The sequence below is a fragment of the Podarcis filfolensis genome, assembly GCF_964270895.1.
Source record: "Podarcis filfolensis genome assembly, chromosome: 2".
In the NCBI taxonomy this organism is placed as follows: Eukaryota; Metazoa; Chordata; class Lepidosauria; order Squamata; family Lacertidae; genus Podarcis; species Podarcis filfolensis.
Window position 1 is genome coordinate 62,234,750 of NC_139605.1, and position 7,766 is coordinate 62,242,515.

Here is a 7,766-nt window from a genome sequence, read left to right on the forward strand (position 1 = left end):
TAAGATTGCAGCTGAGCATTGGGCTTGCTCCAGCAGCAAATAAAAAGCACAATAATGGGAGAGTTGTGGATAAGAATAAAGCAGCAGTGATGCTTCTCTCAAAGGCCAAGCAAGCTGCTACTAGAGGGTTGGTGGTGTTTAGGAGGGTCAGTGCAGCAATCAGCTATGACGAAGTTTTACTTAATCTTGCATACTGTAATCCTATTATGTAATAGCCACTTTTATTGCTGCTTAGGTTTTTGATACCACAAGATTCATTTCTGTATAACGTGCTGATTTCTTCTTGCTATAGTGGTACCTCAGGTTACATACACTTCAGGTTACAGACTCCGCTAACCCAGAAATAGTGCTTCAGGTTAAGAACTTTGCTTCAGGATGAGAACAGAAATCGTGCTCCGGTGGCGCAGCGGCAGTGGGAGGCCCCATTAGCTAAAGTGGTACCTCAGGTTAAGAACAGTTTCAGGTTAAGAATGGACCTCTGGAACGAATTAAGTACTCAGCCCGAGGTACCACTGTATTTATAAACTGAAGTGCATCCACTGGTCTTCTGCTGATGTATTTGAAATAAAGCTTTCCAAACAGATCATAGCTTCTCAGGCCTTGTTTGGTCACTACCCTCATGGTGCTTTCAAAGGTGACTTCCTTTGTTGTTGTGCTCTTTCACCTGTTTTGTAGCCATTGGTTTGTGCTAGCAGTGGAGATGGAACAACCTGCAAGGGGGCATAGGATTCCAGCTACACTGACCATTGCTTCTCCTCCACAATACCCCAACTCCACCATTGCCCCCTCTGCTGGCCTTGGCCTGCTTCCTTTGGTCCAAGTTTCATTAGGCCCAATGCTCTTGCAGCATTGGTGCAACTTCATTGTGTTGGTATATCTTTGGCTTACACACATGAGGATTTGGTTTCGATCCTAACCCATCCCAGCTGGCATAACTGGAGGATAGGCTCACTGTGTAAAAAGAGGCACAGGCAATTTTTTATGATCTCATGTCGAGTCAGGACCATGCTCTCATCAAACTACTGGCATAAAAAGACAAGGTCTTTTTAAAAAAACATCTGGTTCTTAATGATTCTGTATATGTACATGCACATATGTGAATTGTATATATTAAATTCCACTGTTATATTTGTGTGGTTTCCTCATTAGGTAAAAGAATTTGACTTTGACAAGCCATCAGATTTCAATCAAACAACTCCTGAAGGCATGTTTTTAGTACCATTCAAAATCTTTGCCAAATTCTACATCTCAGCATCAGCTCTGGGGCTCCGCTGATATGCCCTCTCAGTCTTTGTGTCTGCGAATTTCATTTGAGACTGCTCTCGTATGCCAAATTCAAAGCAGATTTGTGTCTTGCGCACTTTTGAGTTAAAGATGTGCCTGACATTGTCAGCTTGCTTCATTAAAATAATGAAATGTTTAAATTACTCAATGGGCTCACAATTATGACCAGTCTGTTGCTGCATTAGAAGCCACATCACAGAGACTTCATATCCCGTTAGTTACTACAACCATAGTTGATCCAATATTGTTAGCTGGGATCAAAATCTACCTCCATTCCATAAAATACACTTTTAATTTAATGTCTGGAAGAATTGTTTTGGAAAACTGAAAAAAAAAACCTAAAAACCCTAATGTTATAACAGTAAAAAATACTGCTACAACTACTGTATTTCCAACCAAGCTTAAAATGTATCCCCATACTTTAGGATATACAATGGCTTTTCACCCCCATGCCAGTTATTTCAGGCTGACACTCCAAGTTTAGCTGCAACTAGCAATTTAATTTTACATTATTTTAAAACGAAATATAGGCTGCTTCTCTGCTGTGACTACAGGCTTATTATTATTAATTGCCCTTAAAAAAAATCAGGTTTTACCAAAGCTTTACCTTGGGGCTAGGTTTGTAAGTATTTCCTCATTAAAAGACTTGGCAGCCATGCTCAATCCTTCAGGCCAACATCAATAGTTACAACAGCACTTGTGTGTTTATACAGATTTCTGCCGTTCCACGGTTATGAAGTTTAAAAGTTTGACATAAGGGAACTGTGTTTATGTTTGAGAAGTGCATTTTTGTAGTGCTTACTTTGTGGAGTTGAATTATGTCAAACACCATCTGACAGTAAGGGGCGGAGGGAAAGAGAGAAAACAGGTATTCCATTGCAGACTGGGGGAAATCAGAGTTTAGTACAAGTTTGTGTAACCATAGTGTATGTGTAAAAAAACTGAAGAGGACGCCAGAAATGGACTTTTGAGGTGCTGTGACTGCTCTTGGAAACACTATTGCTATTGACCTCATCACAGCCAAGATGTAGAGGGGTCTTCCTTCTCAGGGCCAAAATGCATGTTAAACACACAATATATAACTGCAGGCTAACAGCTGTTACATTTGTTCAGAAAGCCACTTCAAGCATGATGTGGATTGATAGCAAAAAAGGAGGACGAAAGACATAGGCACAGCTGGGGAGGGGGAGGGCTAACTGACCAATTGCATTGCTGATAACTCAGTTCTTCCCCACCCACCCCAAAAATCCTGGCTAGTCCCATGGGCTGCTACATGTCCGGACATTACTGGGATTTCTAAGGTGGGAAAATTTCCACAAAGCGGTGCTTTGTCCTGGATATTAGGCAAGTCAACTGAAAAATCACATATTTTTATTTTTTTTAAAAAGCTGATCAGCTGTGGGGTTGTCTAAATAAAGCTCAACAACTTATGGGGTGTCCTGGTTTTTACTTTTTGAAATACGGCAACCCTATCTTAACTCCCCCCCAAATTCCTACCCCCCAATTCCTAGCTCCAAACAGCTCCCCTCCCCAACAGTTTGTTGGATTTCAAATACACATTAGCCATAATAATAATAATAATAATAATAATAATAATAATAATAATAATTTATTGTTTATACCCCGCCCATCTGGCTGGGTTTCCCCAGCCACTCTGGGTGGCTTCCAACAAAACATTAAAATACAAGAATTCATCAGATATTAAAAGCTTCCCTAAACAGGGCTGTCTTCAGATGTCTTCTAAAAGTCGGGTAGATGTTAATTTTTTTGACATCTGATGGGAGGGCGTTCCACAGGGTGGGTGCCACTACCAAGAAGGCCCTCTGTCTGGTTCCCTGTAACTTTGCTTCTTGCAGTGAGGGAATCCCCGGAAGTCCCTTGGAGCTAGACCTCAGTGTCTGGGCAGAACAATGGGGGTGGAGATGCTCCTTCAGGTATACAGGACCGAGGCCGTTTAGGGCTTTAAAGGTCAGCACCAACAGTTTGGTGCTTTTAACATGTGGTCCAAAATGCATAGATATTGGGAGTGTATGTACATATTCCCGCTCGCTCCACCCCAAACCAGGAAGGTCTGAAAGGGGCTTCTAAGAGTGCTTGAACTGGCTCCATTATAATATCAGAGTTGACGATCATGAGGAGGCTTCTAAGCACGTTCAACCAATTGTGCTTAGAAGCCAACTTCTAAGCCAATATTTTAAAATCTTGATTCCCCCCCCCCCATTTAACTACCATATTTAAACTGCGCTTCAAAGAAGTGCCCTTTAATTTCATCATACTGACTGCATTCCCCCCTTCCTTAGTGATCAGTTTACCTTTGGGCTGCTTTTAAATAAAGTGCCAGAGCACATTGTTTCTCATTTAGGAGAAGAATAGATTCACTGGCTTAATTTTAAGTCAGTTTTTCCCCCCTCTTCAAAACATCACAGCTTGCAGTGAAAGATTTTGCAGTTTGCTCAAAATAACTTGGCTGCTCTCTTGATCAGATGACCACAAGTGAGCCAGCTGTTGCTCGGACCCTTGGCTACTCAAGTATATCAACCTGCTGTGAAACCTATTCAACTCTGTCCAAGTTAAACATCGCATGTGACAGTGGTGTCAAACTACTGGCAATGACAGGACCAAATATATTGTAGAATACAGTCGTAAGGTAAACGGAGACCCCAAATAAAAACACCACAGTATTTGTCTCAACCACCTTCTATAGATCTTTACTTCAGCCATTATTAGCCCAAATAATTAGCATTAAAATATCTACAAGCTTTCTCCTCCAAATGCAATGTTGAATGCATTGTGCAAGCCTTGCCTATCGTGCCCTGTTTACAACGTATCTGGACCACCATAATATAATAACTTGGTAGTTTGGTGGGTAGGCATTTTCTGAAAATCCAAACCATGCTAGATTTTTCACTAAAGAAGACATGTTGCCTATGTTGCAGATCAGTCAAAAGGCAATGCAGTTCCCACAGTGTTGCGGGCAGTTGGAAAAAGGCTTCCCAGTATTCACCCATGTTAGGGCAAAACCAGAAGTAGGGACTGTGCATCCTATTGTACCTCCTGTCACATGAATATATCTGTTTCACTCTTTGGCTCACACATCCTCCCTTTCCTTTCCTGGCGCACTTCATGCTAAACTGGAAGTGGATGCTTCCACTCTCCTCCTCATGGCTGGGAGCAGAGTGGGGAGGCTGTGGGCCCAAATCTCAGCTGGCTCATTTACGTAACACTAAACTATGGGTTCACATTACATCCTGGCATAAGAGGCAACCCAGATATTTCTGGTGATTTAACAACATAGGATAACCCTTTGTTCCTCTTGAAAGAAAAGCAGGATACAAATGTAATGATGAAGAATAACAAGGTTATGTTTTTTGCATGGCAAGTCAATGTAAAAGGAGGAAGCTCCACTTTAAAAGAATATTTGGAACGGCCCTTGGGGGAACAGGGAGGAGTGAGATTTTACAGAGGAAGAATTAGATTTTCTCTGTCCATGACTTGGCATAGCCTTACGCTCCACATTACTATTAATTCCTTCTCTCCTGGTCTGCTGCTCTTTCATTCCGCTTGCCTCTCTCTACCTCGCTGGCAAATTTGGCCAAAACTGTTGATACCTGTCACCACTGAGACTGGGGTACATTTTATTATTTTTTATTTGGAGCAGAAATCTAATTTCCTCCAGCTGTAAGTTATCTTGGCTTTCATGTATCTGGCTTGGCAGAGTAAACCAGAATAGGAAAGCAAGAAATATCTCGCAGAATAAGGATCTGTTTGTAAAGACTGCACTGCTGGGTGGGGTGAGAAAACAAAGTGTGAAATTAAAAAGCACAAGGCAGACAAATAAAGAGAATCAGTGTAGCAGGCAGGTAGCGATGGTGAGAAAATGTAGTCCATCTTAAAAACAAAATAAAACAAGATATTTTCCCAGCAGGACTGAGAAATGTCATAGGAAAGTGGGGGAAAGTGTTCAAATGCTTCAGCTTTGGATATCAAATGCACATGAATAGGAACATTCAAGTGACATATGTTTAATGGAAAGTCTAACATATGGAACCTTTTTATGCTGCAGGCAGGGCTGACATGTTTTGTTGCATGCAGAATTCATTTGTATCATCCATGAACAGAAAATGGGGAGAGGTACATACATCGAATCCCTGTGACGGGGTGAGCTCTCATTGCTCGGTCCCTGCTCCTGCCAACTTAGCAGTTCAAAAGCACGTAGTGCAAGTAGATAAATAGGTACCGCTCCAGCGGGAAGGTAAACGGCGTTTCTGTGCACTGCTCTGGTTCACCAGAAGCGGCTTAGTCATGCTGGCCACATGACCCAGAAGCTGTCTGCGGACAAATGCCGGCTCCCTCAGCCAGGAAAGCAAGATGAGCGTCGCAACCCCAGAGTCGTCCACGACTGGACCTAATGGTCAGGGGTCCCTTTACCTTTTTAAACACATTTCATACCTGTGGATCTCGAGATGTTTCCAAACCATACCTCTCACCATTCTTTGCCACTGGTGATGCTGACTGGGTACAGATGAGAGCTCTCATTCTGTAACATCTGATCAGTTGTGCAGTCTTGTGGCTTTCTTCGTTGCAGCCAGTGCTATTTTTATTGAAAAAAATAGGTGCTGGAACTCACCATGAACACCTCCCTTGTTCTCTTATAATGGCAATGGCACCCACCTCAGAGGTGCCAGAACTGAGTTCCGGCTGAAAGAAAGCCCGGCTGCAGGCCTCCACAACTTGTGGCTCATCAAGGCAAATGCAGCAGACCAGCCAAATACAGCAGCCTACAAGGCACTTGCTGAATCTCCTCTTTCCTTGTTATGTGTGGTTGCAAAAATAAGTGGTTGTTAAGCCCTTGGCAAGCTACCATATGTGGGCTGTGCTCAACTTGGTGGGTCACAAGTCACACAGTCTTTGCTTACTGCGGTTCCTGACACATTTGAGTTGGTGGATTTTTCTTCTCTAAATTAATTGTTCAAGGAGTTAATCTGAACTATTCATTTAGGCATCTAATCAGATGGAAAAGCAAGGGATTTCGTATAAACCACCCACCCATTAGTAATCTGCGCTATTCTGCTACCAGTTCCTCCACATCTACTGAAGTGATATTCTAGTGGCTACTAGGCAGATGACTAGTTGTCATAGCAATATACTCCCTCCAGTATCAGTATGCCTCTTAATGCTGTTTTCTGGGGATCACAGCAGGGGTTTTCTGTGTTCGTGCCCAACTTGCAGACTTTCCGTAGGCAACTGTGGAAAACAGAATGCTTGTACCCCTGCGTGCAAGCAGACAATTAGGGATGCAAATAACAACATTAATAATAATACTGAGGAGATGACAGAGGTTTCTGCCTCAATACATGTGTCCAAGGTGTCATAGGAAGAGCTTGCAATGTAATTCATTCTGTCTGTATTGCATTTTCCTGCCCTTGAGGGAATATGAGGATATCTCACAAGATTGAGCGAAAGTACAGCGCAAGCCACATAATAAACTAGAAGCAACTAAAGGGCAATTGTGCATAAAAGGCAAAGCAACAGGCCCCCACCAGCAGCTGAAGGCATCCCTCCCACCAGACTGGGATCTGGAACAGATTCAATATTCCACTCTGAACAGGGAGGGGAGGAGTATGAGGAGACTATGTGCACCCTTCTTCTTCTTCTTCTTCTTCTTCTTCTTCTTCTTCTTCTTCTTCTTCTTCTTCTTCTTCTTCTTCAACTGCATTCATTTACTGGCTTCACAAGAGGCTCAAATCATTTTGATTAGAAACTTTCTAATATATTATTATTTTGATTACTATTATATTGCTACAAAAGTCAGGTGCCTGCCCCTTTCTCTGCCAAACAGTGGCATGAACCGATGGGGTCCCAGGCACCCACAAAGGGTGTGGTGCTATGGCTTTAAGAAATATGGTTTATTCACCTATTTACACCTTCGGTCTGCGTGGAGGGAGTCCAGATGTTACAGTGTAGTCCTTTCACGAGGTGCTGGTACCACAGCAGCACAGGCAACCTTCAGTCTCCCTGTTCAAGATGGATCTCAGTCTTTCACCCCTTTCTTCTTCCCAACAACCCTTTGTTCAAAAACACACCGTATCACATTGGTAACCCTTCAAACCCCTGTCTCTGTTCACACTTCAGGGCAAGGGGGAAGGCGTTCTCTTGTATAGTTAATGACCCTTTACTGTTCTCTTGATGGCCATAGTTTCCGCCAGGTTGGTTTGCATAAGCCAGCACAGGAATTCCCTGTCTGGCACAGCTCTGCAGTTTGTGTTTTAATCCATATCCCAATTAATCAAAAGCCTAGCATTTATCCATTCCTAGTGTTTAGGGGGCTCCCCCTCTAGATCTACAACAATATTATATTATACCCCTTTTTATCCTGACAGGGACTTTTTATCCTGACAGGGACTCAATGTCTGTATTGTTAACGAACGTGCATACTTCTGCTTGTGTATTCAATTTTGTTTAATAAATAAATATATCAAAAC